Source organism: Setaria viridis, chromosome 2 (genome assembly GCF_005286985.2).
Source record: "Setaria viridis chromosome 2, Setaria_viridis_v4.0, whole genome shotgun sequence".
Taxonomy (NCBI): Eukaryota; Viridiplantae; Streptophyta; class Magnoliopsida; order Poales; family Poaceae; genus Setaria; species Setaria viridis.
The window spans coordinates 26,004,808-26,022,007 of record NC_048264.2 but is presented as its reverse complement, the minus strand read 5'-3'; the positions used below and the strand labels follow the sequence as shown (position 1 = coordinate 26,022,007).

Here is a 17,200-nt window from a genome sequence, read left to right as displayed (position 1 = left end):
CAAGTTATTATACTAGATAGGGGATTTTAAAAGTTGTTGGACCAATCTGCAGCCACGTTATTGTACTACATAGAGCATTTTAAAAGTTGTTGGATCAATTTGCAGCTACCTGACAAGTCATTGTACTAGATTGAGCATTTAATAAGTGATTAGGATGAGCAAGAGTGCGTAAACTTTGGCGGAAGTGATTTTTGTTCCGTGGAATCGATGGCAAAAACACCATCCTCCAGAGCCGGCCCTGTAGTGTATCCATCCGGGGCAACCGCCCAGGCCCCTAAAGCCTAGTATACTTGTATACTACATATAGTTTATGTATACTAAGTGCCCAACTTAAACCAAGCAAACAACTGGTACAAGTTTATCCAATCACCCATTCAGTAATTCATCTCCACCGCCAGTCCATCCTTGCACCACCGATGACTAAGGAAAAAGATTAGACCACAACTAATTAGATTAGCATTTAGTTTCTTATGGTATATTCTTCCATTTTTTCCTATTTCTTGTACACAAATTAGATCCAAATCAAATTTTTAATGTTGATTTAAAAATTAACTCTAGTATAGCTGGTTAGATGTAGCAGCATGTGTGCTATAGTTTTGACTTGTAAATATAGCACAAACTGCACAGTATCACCAACTGCTATAAAATAAACTTGATGTTTTGTGTTTTAAGGGGTCTCCAACATAAGTTTCGCATGGGTCCCGAAAACTCAGGACCGGCCCTGCATCCTCACGACCCTAGTCCATGTTGTAGCAAACGCCGAGGTCATTTCTGGTTGATAAACTTTCACCGATCTTGAGCTTCTTGGCTGCTAGCACGATGCACAAGGAGACGGGCTGCAGGCCTTGCCATCAAAGTAATCACAAGGCAGATTCCTCTGTTTCAAGATGGCACGAATCCTCCGGTGTATGATACGCAGTTGCAGAAGATGAACATGTCGATGGGGACGCCTCATCCAACAGGTTGAGGTAAGAGCACCTCGAGTGGTCTTCCGATGAATATTCCTCAATAACTAGTTAATGGAGATATCTCAGTATCTTTTTCAACACCATGATCGGGCGGGGTCTACTTATCAGGTCGTCAGTATCCTGGTCGGTGAGGACCCATGGGTACCTATATCCCTCAAGCCCCCGAGTAATGTGGCCTGACCGATGCGCAACAAGGCCTTCGATGTACCCGGCTGAAGATGCAGTTTTGTCTTTGTGATAGAGAGGCTGCGCGGTGCTCAAAAAAGAAGAAAAAAAAGTTTTGAGCAAGCGCATGACCAAGTGCACATGTTGGAGCGACTGTCGAGCTCTTGGATGTTAGGCATCCTGTAGATCGAAGGGAAGCACATGGAGGATGTTGCAAGACGCACTCCATATGCAGCAGCCCTCGAGCCTTGAAGCGATTAAAGTAATCGGTCCAAGGTTCTAGAAATATTGTAAATCACAAGGTAGGCGTATGTTAGTCACCAAAATAAGGCATCCAGCCCCCGAGCGCGAGAACTAGCAGAGCCCAGTAGGCACGTTGACCGAAAGTTAGGCGCCCAACCCCTGAGCGTGAGGGCAAGCGAAACCACAAAAGCACGCCGACCAAAATTAGGCGTCCAGCCCCCAAGCACGAGGACTAGTAGAGCCACGGAGGCACGCCGAGTCCCCCCCTCCTCGTTCTGCCTAGGTCGGTCGAGCAGCAGGAGGCTTGCCGAGTCGTCTGTGGCATCTAGCCCCCGAGCCTGGGAGCCGGCCAAGCCACAAAAGCACGTCAAGTCACCTCCAGCACCCAGCCCCTGATCCTGGGAGGTCGGCCGGGTGGCAAGAGACACGTCGAGTTGTCTATGGCGCCCAGCCTTCGAGCCTGGGAGCCGGATGAGCCGCGGAAGCACGCTAATAAGTCGCCTCCCGCACCTAGCCCCCCAGCCTGGAAGGTCAACCGGGTGGCAGGAGGCACGTCGAGTCATTTGTGGCACCAAGCCTGCGAGCCGGACAAGTCACGGAAGCATGCTAAGTTGCCTCCCACAGCCAACCCGGCTGGGTGGAAGGACACACGCCGTGTTGTCTGTGGCATCCAGCCCCCAAGCCTAGGAGCCGGACGAGCCACAGAAGCACGCCAAGTCACCTCCCGCACCCAGCCCCTGAGCTTGGGAGGTTGGCCGGGCAATGGGAGGCATGCTGAGTCGTCTTCCTTCTTGAGCTAGAAAGGTTGGCTGGGCAATGGGAGGCACACCGAGTAGTTTTCGGAGCTATAAAAGGACAATACAAAGATTATGTAGCATAATGTAGAGCATTTAATAATTGAATAACTCAGAGTTTTATTCGGCATAGAAGTAAATTCTTGCGCATCCTCTCTTGTAGGCCATGTAATTTCCTCGAGTAGTTAGCATGTTATGTTTAAGCACCTGACCATGCCGGAGTATTGTTGGGTGTGGGCTCGAGCAGAAGCAACACATGAGGGCGAGGCTTCACGGATTATGTGCTACCCGAGTATTTTAGCAACCGTTGAGAGAGACGGACAAGCCGCAAAGTAGTTGGAAATGTGAGGAAAAGCGAGAATGTGCGCTGGCCACTCATAGGGCGCAACCCCCTACTACACGTGTAGTGGACGGACCAAGCTGTATGAGCAGTCGGGGCGCGACCAATGTGGTTGGTGAAAGTCATGGAGACATGGAGAAAAGTCGAGATGTATGGAAATATACGAATATACGGAAGCTGTTAAATATTTAATTGAATATATAACTTAGCGTGATTCGTGGTCGAGTTGGAGAGTTAGCGCCGTGCCCGAGTGGACCGCCATCGGTGAACAGTTGTTGACGAAGCTGATGCTGGATCCGGTGGTAGAAGTGGTCGGCGGTGCTGGTTGCGGGAGCGGCGGTGCGTGGCGCAGTAGTGAGGGCCATGGGACGTTGCTGTCGAGTCGTGCAGCTCAAAGGCAAGTAGCGTGATTCGTGGCCGAGTTGGAGAGTCAGCGCCGTGCCCGAGTGGACCGCCATCGGTGAACAGTTGTTGACGAAGCTGATACCGGGTTCGGTGGTAGAAGTGGTCGGCGGTGCTGGTTGCAGGAGCGGCGGTGCATGGCGCAGTAGTCGGGACCATGGGACGTTGCTGCCGAGTCGTGCAGCTCAAAGGCGAGTCGATGGAGTGTTCATAGCTGCCGCCGACCACACGATCCATGCACGGCTACAGATATGGGTATCGCCTTATTCCTGCAGATGGTTGGTAATCGAGCAAGGCTCCATCACGCTATGCATGTAAGTGCACGTTAGCTTTTAGGAATTATTAGACGTGTAAAAATATGTAGTGGCCAGTCGATTTGATTGAAAAAGAACTAGAAATTGAAGAAGATGTATTTTCCTTGGCCGCATGTGGCAGCCATGCAGGTAGTCATGGAGACAACGCCGGCGGAACAGGGATGGACGAGTGTGTTTGGACCCTTCGTGTGCCCATCAAGCCGACGCAGATGAAGTCCTGGGTGGCGGCCAGTTTGGTGTAGGCAAGTGCAAATCAGGTCGGCGTGTGACCCGATTTCCCGCAGTAGCTGCCGTCGTCAACGACCCATGACGCCGGCATGTTTAGATCAGAAATAAAAGATCAGCACTGATTAACTTGCACAAAACAAAACAAGATCAATCTACTATCTCCATCCTGAGGAGATGTTGCTAAGAGGATCCTGCGATCTTGCCGGGAGTCCACGGTCATGCGTGGTCGGCGGCGTGCGCTCTCGTTTGCTGTAGAACGCAAATGCTGACCCCGCGAATAGATCCGATGGCGTGGGTGGGTGGGCTTCATGTTGTCGGGGAAGATGACGTCGGGGCAAGATGCCATCAAGCTCGTTGGGAGTATCTCACAATCACCCCTACCTGGCGCGCCAACTGTCGGATTTAGTGATCATCAGTCCACCAAGGGGTGCCTAGGTGGTAGATTTGTAGGCAGAGGAGATCGCAAGACCAAGAATACGAATGGTAACACAGAAACGATGGGTTTAGACAGGTTCGGGCCTCCGGAGAGTAATACCCTACGCCCTGTGTTCTAGTGGATTGTATTGCTGGTATGTGATGCGAAAGGTTGAGGTGCGTTAAGTTGGATTACCATCGGCCGCTTTATGTAGGCAACTCTCTAGGGTTACAAGTTGGATAAAATCTAATTCTAGCCAATTGTCACAGGAAACCAATCTGAATCGGACTACAACATATATCCCGCGATATCCGGGCTGAATCTGTTTGCCCGTCCTCCGAGCTTGATCTCCATGCATCTTCATGCCTTGCCCTGTACGCCATGGTCAAGCGGGACCTACTTGTCAGACTGGTCGGTATCCTGATCGGTGGGGACCCGTGGAGACCCATGTCCCTCACTATATAATTACTATGACACCAAATAGCACACATAAGGCATCAGATCTCCACAAAGATTAATTTTTTTACCTTGTTTTCTGTGCCTGGTAACCAATTCCGTAGCATATGATTAAGTGATCTTGTTAACCAATTCCCTAGCATATGATTAAGTGATCTTGGTGGGATTAAGCCGGTAGCGATCTAAACAATTCACCAAATAGCTTCAATGACAATAAAAAAAAGTGATGCTTGATTGTCTCATTAATCTTATCAGCATTATGTTAAAATATTTAATAAACGAGAGAGCGCAAGGTAAATAAAGCTATGCATCCTAATTCTGCAAAATAAATTCTAATGCATATATCTCTGAAAATTATTAGCCCGTGCTGAGTTGACGGGCTCGTACAAGTTACTAATAAAAAATAACAAAATAGAACTAAATGAAATTATATATTTTTTAACCTGCTAATTCTATAATTACGAAGAACCACCAAATATTAACTTAATTTTCTTACCAAATATTAACTTAATTTTCTGTTGAAACATAATACAAATACAAACACTCATATACAACACTTATCTTTATGAATTGACACACGTAATGCTACCCCTACGAGCGTCTCCGAGCGACTTAACCGGCAAATTTTGAATCGACAATGTTATCATAGATGCTCACTACTGGAAACAGAAAGTTCGCCGAGTGCCTGGGGCACTCGGCGAAGGACCAAAAACACTCAGCGAAACGTTTGCCGAGTGTAACACTCGGCATACGGCACACGACAAATTTTGAGTCGGCAAAGTTAACTTTGCCGAGTGTTTTATGTCGTGCACTCGGCGAAACTTTCGCCGAGTGACAAAAAAACACTCGGCAAACATATTTTTCAAAAAAAATAAAAAAACCAAAAATGCCAGCCGCCACCACCACCGGCACCACTGCCAGCCACCACCACCGGCCTCCACCACCGCCGCCTCGCCACAGCCACCGCCTACCGGCCTCCACCACCGCCACAACTACCACCCGCCACCACGCCGCCTCGCCACGGCCGCCGCCCGCCACGCCGCCTCGCCATGGCCGCCGCCCCCCACGCCGCCACATCCGCCGGGGAGAGGCGGGCCACCCGGAGCTCGGGTCGTGTCCGCCTTCACCTTCGCCAGCATGATCCCGCCGACGGCCGTCTGGGCGACGAGCATCTGCACGCACGCCTCGAGGAGGAGCTTCCGGCGGCCGACCTTGTCGATGAGGACGATGGAGACGACGGTGGCAGGCCGCGCGTCGCCGGGGAGAAGGGGAGGGGGCGCCCGGCCACCCACCGCCACCCGCCGAGGAGAAGGGGAGAGGGCCACCCGCCGCCATGCCACCTGTCGCTGAGTTGAAGGGGAGGGGGCCACCCGCCGCCACCGGATCCGGCCGCGAGGGGAGGGGATCCGGCCGGGGGAGGGAGGGCCGCCTCCCATCCTCACCGGATCTAGCCCCCGCCGCCCGAATCTGGCCCGTTCGCCGAGGGAGGGAGGGCCACCCTCCCATCCTCGCCTGGATCTGGCCCCCGCCGGGGAAGAAGGGGAGAGCCAGATCTAGGGGGAGAAGGGGAGAGGGGAGGCGGCGTCCGGCGGGAGGGGAGGAGGAGGGCGGCGTGAGGGAAGGAGGAGGGGGGCGGCGTGAGGGGAGGCGCGGGTGGGGGGGGGGGCGTCCGGCGGGAGGGGAGGAGGGGGGGAGGCGGCATCCAGCGGGAGAGGAGGAGGAGGCGGGGCGGCGTGAGGGGAGGCGCACGGGGAGAGGAGGTGGGGGTGTTTTGAGGGTCCGGGGAGGTGAGGCTGGTAAAAAAAGTCGCCGAGTGTCCTATGTGGACACTCGGTAAAGGGTTTCTTTGCCAAGTGTCTAACGTAGGACACTCGGCAATTTTTTTTAAAAAAATAAAAAATATCTAACAGTTTCAAAAAAATACCAAATTTTCACACGAAACAATATATATTCTCTATTGACTATACAAAAAGTTTTGTAGTCAAACCAAACTCGACCATCACTTCGACTCTAAATCTTATCGAATCCTTCTCAAAGTTACTATTCTTTTTTTGAGATGCTTCGGTTTGTAATCATCGTATATGATGAAATGTGCAAAACCTTCTCAATTCTTTTTCAGAGCCTCCACGTATTATATCATCACATCATGACAAATATCATGATTTTCAGACTTTGCTTGTTTTTTTACAATTAAAAAATACTACTCCCACACGTTCATGGTCGTATTTCCTGAACAAGGTGTTCGAAATTTCTTTTTATTTCATGGGTCAGGTCTCAAATTGGGCCAAATAACATGAATATCATTTTTCTACTCATTTTGTTACATAATTTGAATCACTTGCAGTTCAAATTTGACTTATACCAAAAATTTCCTTGAAATACAATTAATTAAATAAATATAGCAAATAAATCTAAAAATATACCAAATTTTAACATGGAGTACCACATGTTGTATTTGGGGAGTAAAAAAAATTTCAAGGTGAAAAGAGGAAAAAAAATTATTTTTTTGCCGAGTGTCAAAAAAAACACTCGGCAAACCCCCTCTTTGCCGACTGTCTTTTTTTACACTCGGCAAAGCCCCCTATTTGCCGAGTGTTTTTTTTTATACTCGGCAAAGAGGGTGGTTTGTCGAGTGTTTTTTCTTTGCCGAGTATTTTTGGCTTGACACTTGGCAAAAAGCTTGTTTGCCGAGTGCTCGAAAAAAACACTCGGCAAAAAAATACACTCGGCAATTTTTAGCTTTCCCGTAGTGCCTCGTTATGAACGTGTACGTTGCCTACCACTCAAAACTAGTACTATTATTTTCTAGAATAAATTTAGAAAAATAGCAGGAATTATGTTGAGTCGAGAACTCGAACCCTCTGTTGGAAATGTTACACGAGAAGTTACCTAACACATATTTTATTAATACACTACATGAATATATATTCTTTTCTACTCTCTCTGTTTGAAATTGCAATTATCATAACTCAAACTTTAAACTAGTTTATAGGGAAAAGATGCACAAAGATCTATAACATCAAACTAATTTCACTAATTTCACTAGATCAAGAAATATATGTTGTATATATTAATATATTTTCTACAAACATTGATTAAGGCTCCGTTTGGCAGCCCGATTCTTGCTAGAAACTGGAGAAATGCTGCCAAACGTTGCAATTGAGAAACATTTCAACGAGAATCACTGAGAAACGATTCTGTCTTTCTGCCTTGTCGAGTGAAATGGCAAGAAGGTGGTTTCTCGTGATTCTGATTCTTCCTTTCTTATCTACTCTTTTATCTACAAATATTTATACTGGTCCTCTTAAAGTGTAATAATTTAAAATGGATGGCATTCGTTCATCACCCACAAAAATTCTCAATATTTTTTGTAAATCTATCCATTTATATAATTTTTTAATACAAAATAATATTTCTTATCAACCTTTCAAGAATATGAATCCAAGCTTTTTAGCCAAACAATTCTACATAGTGATTCTGATTCATCGGAGAAACGTTTCTCGAGAGAATCTGAATTCAAAATATTTCTGTGAGAATCTGAATCCATACCAAACACACGAGTTTGACTTAAAAAATTAAGACTACCTATACAATTTAAAATAGAGGTGGTATATACTACCGATAAATAATAGAATTGGGTAGCTGTTGTCCAGTTCGCTTCAAAGACCCCGTGGACCGTGTCCAGTTCAGGGTGTGGTATACTCCTACGTATGCGGGCGTGGTCGTCTGGTCGAGCCCGTGATGGTGGTCGGGCTTGAAAACTAGGGCGTCGATACGGTTTCTCCTCGGAAGCGCGCGCATCCGCTCCTCGGTTCTCCGAGGAGAGATGGAAGAAAGACAGATGTTGACGCAAGTTTAATATGTATTAGTTGACAAAAAAAATTCAAAATTGCTGTCTCTTTCATCCTATAAACTATACTACTATACTCCAGGTAATTAATTAGTGCCAACTAAAAAAGCATGCCTAGTAGTGAGCGGCGCCGCGTACCTTCCTCACCGCATGCAAACCATTTTTATAGACATATTTGTTCGTGCGCCCTTATAAACACCCCGAAAGACTAGACTACAGTAACTCTTAAGATTAATAAGATCACCGTACTACTTGTCGCTATCATTAAAAGAATAGCATCATTTATTACCTTTAAACTAAATATACAAAATGTGAGAATATGCTGATATTATATTAGTATATACAGGCCGTCTGTCCCAGTTCATGACTCTTATTCATAGCTGGAAACTAATTAGGACGTTGCTAGCGCCCGAACATCTGATGGAAAAACTTCCCATCGGACGCTCCGTTGGTCCATCGTAACATTAAAAAGTAACATCTGCAACATAGAAAATAAACGTTTGCAACATAAAAAATTACCGTTTGCAATATCAAAAAACATGTTCTATTGATAATGAGGAAAAAATCCGCCGCAACATCTGTTTCCTATTACATGGAACATTCAAATTTCTCATTAAAAATGCAACATTCAGATAAAACACTTGCAACATGTGCGTGAAGCATATGCAGCATCTAGATCTACTTTGCAACACCACATGAAACACTTGCAACATTCTTCTAAAACATCTAAAACACTTAAATATACGCTTGCAACATGCAGCAACCCTTGGCAGGAGGAGCATTCAGCGGGATCCGACGCTAGGAAACAGTGGAGGAGGAGGAGGATGGCGGCGGCCGGCGCGGCTCGCCCCTGGCCCCCCGCCGTCGCCACATGTAAATGTAGGTCTTGTTGCACCCACCCCTATGCCCCTCCGCACGAGCCGGCCACCGCCGCCAGCCCCTCCGCCCGAGCCTCCCGCACTCCCGCCCCGTTGCCCGCCCCTCTGCCCGAGCCGCCCGCCGCCGCCGACCACCGCCACTCGCCTCCGCCCCAAGATCGTCGGCCCCCACACTTCGCCCCGCACTCCACCAGCGCCGCCGCCCCGCACTCTGCCTCCGCCCAGCTGCCGGCCTTCCTCTCCGTGCGACCCCTCCCCCGCCGCCCTCTGCCCCACCTCCGCCTCTGCCGCTCCACCCCGTCGTTGCCACCTTCTCCTCGCGCCCGTGCCCACATGAACTGCGCGGCAGAGGGAGAGAGTGAGTGGTGCAGGTGATTTTTCTCCTGACGAAAGGATAAGGAAGGACTATGGGAGAGAAAGGATAAGGTGGGAGGAGAGAAGGTGTTTGTGGGACTCGCGTCAGATATTTTTGGTGATAAGTGTCCAACGCGTCCGGATGCATGAGCCATTACCAAACTAATTAAACCACAATTATGAATGAGAGTGTGTGATACCCCTCAGAATCACTCCTAGTTTTGGACGCCGATTTCCTGCTAAAAAATATAGTGTTTGTGCATGGCATTGTTCCATACGGATTGGCATAGCTACAGGGTATGCCCGGTGGGCTACGGCATACCTGTAAAAAAAAGCCCATTTGTAAAAAAAAAAAAAAGCCCGAAGTCCTGCTCCTCGCCTGCATGCGGCATGCGCGCCCTACTCTGCTCCTCTCGCGATATTTCAGTTGCGGCCGACGAACATATCCCGCCCGATCGGCAATCGCTACGCGCCCGTGCCTGCGTGGCTCGGCCGTCCACCCTGCGCCCGCCGTCGTGGTTTGCTGCTCAGCGGCCACGGCAAGCACCCAGCTGCGGTGCCGCATCCTCACTGTCGCAGCAAGCGCGGGTACGCACGCGTGGCGAGAGAGACGTGCAGTCCGTCTACTGCAAGCTGCCGTTCAGGCTGCAAGGCCAAGGCTGCAATTTATTTGTTTGTTTCTGGTTCTGCCGTTTGTTGCAAAGATGCAAGCCTGCAAAGGCCCGAACCCCCGGATTGCTTGATGATGTGCATGCTGACGTCGTGGTACATCCACCAGCTGCCCACTCTAGACCCCTCTGGCTCTTATTTGTTTTCATCATGATTCATGATGTGTGATTTGAGTACAAGTCTGCAAGACTAGATGATTCATAGAGTAGGAATAAATATATTTTTTCTTATACTTGAAACAAATATAATTGTCACTTTTCTTGAAACTATAGACTTGCTTGTTGATGAATGCCTATTTTTTGTTTATAGAATTGTTGAATTATGAAGAGAAATAGAGTTATTGCATCTCTTTTTGGAAACATGCAGCAAAAAAGACGGGGTATCTTGAGCGGGATACATTTCTTCAAAATGGACGAAGATGGCACTGTATGGTCTTCAGAAAGCGTAGGCCAGACAAGTAATTTGGTAATCATCTTTCAACTATGCATATTTTAGACTTAATATGTTTGAACTATTTGTATTATAATGCATGCAACTTTTGTGCTTAGCTTTTGAATTTAAGATTTTTGTTAACATTTAAAATTGTTTACCGAATTATATATGACTCAAACATTTACATATTGATTGTACCGAATTGCATATAAAAACTAGAAACATGGGTGCGGCGTTGCCGCGCCTTCTATTGAGGCTACCAGCTATGCATATTTTCTTGCCAATGACAGATAAATCTCTGTTGATCTTCTTTCTTGATAAAACAATTTGTGAGAAATCTTGGTTACATATACCATCGTTTTAAATGCATTCTTGGTAATGTTGTCATTTTGACTCAACCAAGGTTTAGATTATTTGAGATGGAGCTTGGATGGGGTGAAACCGTATAGTTAGCACATATCTAGGTTTAGTTTATATACTTTGGTTGATTTTTTTAAAAGGTAACACTCATTACTAGTATATATGTAAAATCAAATTCTTTTATAATAGATGAAAGGTATATATGCATGAACATGGCTTGTTTGATTTTCACGGTGGACAAGAGCTATATGGATGTCACCCTAAAATGATGTAGTATTTTTAGGTATTTTTTTTCGAAAATTTTGGGTACCTTTTGTGTAAAGGGAAGGGCTCGAATTAAACTCTTTGTGCATTTGTGCGAGTATTCGTGCATCGAAGGTTCGTGGGCTGTAGACTGGGCCTGATTTGAATCTCAGGCCTACTAGATCGTGTCCTTGCATGTTGTGGGAGACAACGATAGTAGCCATCCGGGCCCGCTGACGGTGGCTAACGGAGAGGGGGCGACCGGAGTATACCTCTTCGCGGAACAGAGGCTGCTGGCACCGTCGCCTCTGATCGGCCGCGGAGGACGCGGCCGTGGCTCACCGGAGTCCGATTTCTTCGTTTTGGGTAGGAAGAGGGGGATGGTACGAGACTATGGGTTGGGGATGGAGAAGTAGCAGGGATATAATTTTTTAGGACAGCCAACCATAACATGTAAATTCTGCTGTTGTAATGTGTTTACGATCAAAATTAACACATCTCGGCAAATCAGGAGTTATGACTTTAAGAAGATCTGCACGGAAAATACTGGTCATACTAGTTTACCAGGTGATCGGACTATTTTTATGCAAATCGAGTTATAAATTATATTTTAACACGGGATTTGTAAGAGATTTTGACTTGTAATAGAGCAAGACCTTCCATCCCTATAAATATAAAGGACCACGGCCGATTGAAGTTAATCCAATTGAGATCAAACCCAAATCAATCTATTACTTTTTATCATTTTACTTTTTTTTAATCTTTGCTCTACCTCTTCCAACCGGTACTATGTTCTTCCTTCATCTCTATGGTGATTGAGGGTGTTCTAGGCGCGCTTGCCTCAACATGGTCCCTTTCGAGCGAGCATTCGTTGGTATTGCTAAGTTTAGCGACGAACTCGGTCTGACTTGCCTCAAAACCAATCTAAACTGGTTTGTGCAGAGGCACCGCAAGGAGCGAACCTGCCCACTGCACGCTCGAGTGCTTGAGTATTTGGCGTAACCCGTTTTTGCGTCAACATAATGTCTACATATTATTGTCTACTAGGGTCCTCCAGATCTCTTAGGTTTGATGCACGGTACTTGAGATGAGTTTTTTTAGTAGAGATTAAGGGAAAGAAAGATTAGGGTGAAGGGATTAATTTCTAACTAAAGCAAGGTTCCGTTTAATTACCCAGCCTTTAGGGCCGGACGTTGACGGTATTAATTTGCCTGCGTCTTTTTATACCTGGATGTTCCTGTGTTCATGTTAATTGGATTTGGATGTATTTGGCGGGATTGTATCTAGCTTTCGGATTTGGATGGGGCTCTGTTTAGGTCTTGTTTAGTTCCATCCAAACTCCCAATTTTAGCCCTATGCAAAAAGAAGATTTCCCGTCACATCAAACTTGCGGTACATGCATGGAGTACTAAATGTAGCTAAATCAAAAACTAATTGCACAGTTTTGTTGTACTTTGCGTGACGAATCTTTTGAGCCTAATTAGTCAATATTTGGACAATAATTCACAAATACAAACGAAACGCTACAGTGTGCTACAGTGCTACAACAGTAATTTTAGACACCCAAATTCAAGGTAACTAAGACCTTAGTTGATTTGGACTGACAACAACGTTGGGAACAGAAGCGTCAGTGCAGTTTGCTTTTTATCGTGAGAGAACAGTCGCCGTTCTAGACCAGACCTTTTAGGAAAGGTCCGGATAACCCTTGCTGTCTAGCTGACGGACCTGTTCCCACCGTCCGATAAATGATACTAGCTAATTAACGGCGCGGATAAAGCAGGCGACGTGGCACATCCACTGCCCGAGAAAGCCTCGAATGGCTGTCCGGAATTCGTCTTTTAAAGATATTATCGTGGCATATTATTTTTGGTAAAATCCTAGCTACGGTAACAAAAGATCACCATCGGAACAGTCATTAAGAAATGGTTTTGAATTTACCTATCAGAATATGCAGAAAAACTGTCTACAACTTATCACATTGATAAGTTTTGATTTCATAAGAAAAGAAGTTTCTAATTATCACCAGATCTATACTAGAATGGTTAGATTGTAAAGTTCATCAATGAAAAAATTGAAACAGGTATATATGTACTACTCAAATGAACATGCTACTAGGCATGGTTACTGAATACATAGATTCCAAGATTACAAGAGAGAACCAAATTTCTGAAATGAATAAAATAATTTTGGACTTCAAACCAAATTTGAATAAAAATTTGTATGAAAGAGAAAAACAGAACAAAAGGTCACTAAGTATAGGAAATTCTAAAAACAAACATAAAGACTTCAAAATCATAAAAAAGATTGATGGTTCTAAAGAAAACCAGTATGCAAAAAAGAAGAACGGTGATGTTGGTTTTGAATTTACCCGTTGGTTTAATTTTATGTCAAAACCGTCTATAAATCACATTGATAAGGATTGGTTTAACAAGCAAAGCATATTGAATAATTTCACAATAAATAAATAATGACATTTTTAATATTCATGATCATGAAAAATACTGGAACTTCACCCCAAGTACCTCCACCCTTCTTCTCACCATGGATTGGAGCAAGGGATCCCCTCACCAAGCTCCATCATATTCATCCTATTTCAAGAAAAATGATAAAGGCATGAGCAAGGTCTTCACCACCATCCATATACACTAACTCGGTGTCCTTGCTTGTGTTCCTCTTGAGCATGGTATACGCTTCCTTCTTTACCTTCAGCTAACATAGGGTTTGCCAAGAAAATTTCCCTTCCCACCAACCCTTATCCATGAATGCACTAGAGTGCATTTAGCGTATGTTGCATGAATCCAAGTAGCTAAGCTAGCGAACAACATCCCTAGGAAGCTCAATGATCAAATCCCCTCAAGAACCCTTGACCAGTTCAACGGCGATTTGGTTTAGAACTCACCGCAGTCATTTCACCTTAAATGACAACAAAAGCCCCGGCATACCTATGAAAGATCTGGACAGTTGGATTCCAACACCAAACCAGAATCTTTCCTGGTTCCTATCAAATGCTGTTGATGATAAGACTATACCTCCCGAACCAGTTGAACCGTCAACCGTGGGTATCTCGACAGCACATGTACCATATCTTCTCAAGCACACCTAAGCCTATTCAAAGCCCATCTTTTTCACTGACCTTGAGCACTTGAATATGAGCTTAGGCACATTGTCTTCAACCTCCGTAATCATGTATCATTCCTTCGTCATCCATTATGCTCTTCATATTCTTCCTTACTAATGCTTATGCCTCAAATGCATACATGTAGCAAATGGTACCACATATCGAAAATGACAAGTGGACCTAGAGCCTATGTGGCACCGCTCAAGCACCAAACAAGCACCTATATATCACGAACTCTATTTCAAATGTTAATTTGTTATTATCAATTAATGTTTGTGCATGGCTTAACCATACTTTGATTCACTACTGGAAAATTGAGCATTCGTCTAACGCGTCCAAACGCGTTAGTACCGGACGGCTTTTCGTCCGGTACTAACGCGCGGCGTTAATACCAGTCGTCATGCATAGTACCACTGGAACCCCTATAGTACCAGTTTGGAGTCTCAACCAGTACTAAATGGCGGTACATGGACTGTGTGGCTAACAAATAGATTCCCTAGGAAGCTATTTAGTACAGCTGGTGGGTGGAGCTGGTACTAAATGGTGTTCATGCATATTAAGTACTAGTTGGTATCTTCCAACCGGTAGTAACATGCAACTATTTAGTACCGGCTCGACCCACCAGCCGGTATTAAAGGTAACCCTATAAAATGACACTACAACACACGTGGCCTTCTATAATGTTTCATTTATGTCAAAAACTAGGTTTATCATCATGTTTCTTAATTGGTGACGCTCACATGACAATTCATTCGTCACCTATATCCTGTAATTAAAGATGTTCTATGACGAAAATGTGTTTTTTCGTCATAAATTTTATCTTTGCGTCGTCACTGATTTATGACAATTCATTTTTTTTTCATTATCGAGCCTTGAAAATGTCATAAATGTTCCTGTAGCCCAATAAGGCCCGCGTAGTACGAAACCAAATTTGGGCCGTTGAAGCCCTCTTAGTAGGAATCGAATTTGGGCCAGTGAACACTGGCCCATGCAAGGAAGATTATTTTCTTCGTAACCTATTTTTATGTTTATTGTCTGAAGCCCGATTCTTAGCCCATTCCAGGCTCGGTATTTGTATGGGCCGAGCCCATTGTATGGCAGGTTTTCGTACGGGCCTAATCAGTTTTGTATGAGCCAAGCCTATTATAATACACATAGCCACAAGTATATATCCCATTTAAAAGCCCATAATGTGCAAAGCATATTAAAATTCTAAAACCAAACGTTCACATATGTAACCAAATCCAACGTAGCAAAAATCGAATTTTTCAAATTCACCTCTGGTAGAGATAATACAATATAGCCACATCTACCAGATCAACAATACAATATAGCCAAACATCTACCAGATCGACAAATACCTTTACTTCCCATGCCACAAATAATATGGTCCACCAATACCACCTTGTTCAGGAACTTGAGTGGCCACCACTGCAGCTTGTAGCCCCATCTGGTTGCTCATTCTGCAGCATTACAATAGATTCAATTAATAATAGAATTCCAAATAGCATTAAGTAGCACAAATATTCATCATGTAGTCTTGTTATAGTCAGAGAAGCTATGTGAACAGAGACAACTGAAAATACAAACAAAAGGAAAGCACAGATGCAGATAAGCTATGTGCACAACTATGCATCAGGTAATCGAAGAGTAGTCAGACTGAATAACCTATCTTTTGAATCATAAACATCATCAAGTAAACATAGTATAGTTGTTGGAAATCTTTCCAGCAAGTTAGATAAAGGTACAAACATGATCCCATATCTCATAACAGATGGGTAAAAAAATCCTTAAATTTGACTTCCACACATGTAAACTGAGCCGCGGTACTTAAATGCAACAACATATACTCTGCTTATTTCCTCCAAAAAAATAGCATGACTGGAAAGAATGGGCAACGGAAGATTCAGTTACCTATAGTAGAAATGGAAGTACAGCATCATCAGCCAGCTGTGGTTTGACTTTCAATCCACGCAAGTTGCAAGGACTACTGGAAAATACAAAATAGATGACTAATCAACAACAATGCATTAACATAGTCATTTGGCAACAATGGAAAATTCAGAGTTGATGTCAGTGATAGCAAAATAATGGTCCTCACAATTACTCATAAGCAAAAGCAGCAAGCAATAGCCAGTAAAGCAATAGTTCAGAGTTCCTCATATGACATTATGACAAGCTGAAAGAGTTGATCATAACAATATTTTTATGCATAGATCTAAATGCATATGTATTATAATCATGATAAGCTGAAAGAGTGCATCGTACTGACAATTTCAGTCAAGCAGTTAAGCAGTAGATACAACAGAGAGTAAAATATTGTAGGCAATGGATATTTTATCAAACACCTTGCAGGCAGTGAAGGCAAAGTGGTAGTGACATGGCCTTCCATTGTTTGCAAGCCTCTCGTTTCGAACATGAACAGGGTCCTGCCTGCAGCACAAGAACAACAACACCTAAACACATCGAAACACCATGCAGAAGCATGAATGGGGAGAGTGGGGCGGACGCATGCTACGTTCCTTGTTGATCTTCTCCAAGGAGTCCCCGGCGATTGCTGACAGATAGGCAGGCCAGCCGGCAACGACCTAATACTGATTGCTGACAGATAGGAGTCCCCTTTGTATTATAATACTGATTTTATTACTCGTTTCATCATAATAATGATTTTTTATAATTTGTAACAAGTGGTTAGGAGATGTAATAACTAATATGACTAAACAAGCTCTCCTATGATGCTACATGAACAAACGAGTACAACAGAAGGAAATATGTGGTTTATCTGTTCATTAATTCTACAGGCACGTGAGAGCAAAAACTTGGTCAAACAATTATTATCCATATCAATTCTATTGCCGCATAACAGCCACATGTTGCCGCATGTAGTGCTATGAGGCAGGCTCTGATCTAAATAGAACGTTAGACAAATCACGTATTTCCGGACTACAGTTACTTCAAGATTAAAGCGTTC

General features: G+C 44.6%; 1 long non-coding RNA gene across 1 annotated transcript; it reads right to left on the bottom strand.

The window, feature by feature from the left end:
* Positions 1-15,420: 15,420 nt before the first annotated feature.
* Positions 15,421-16,851, bottom strand: LOC117846250 (uncharacterized). The gene is made up of 4 exons (XR_011897494.1): positions 16,748-16,851; positions 16,578-16,658; positions 16,144-16,219; positions 15,421-15,692 (listed from the first exon to the last, which is right to left on the bottom strand). It is a non-coding gene; the product is annotated as an uncharacterized lncRNA (long non-coding RNA).
* Positions 16,852-17,200: the final 349 nt, after the last annotated feature.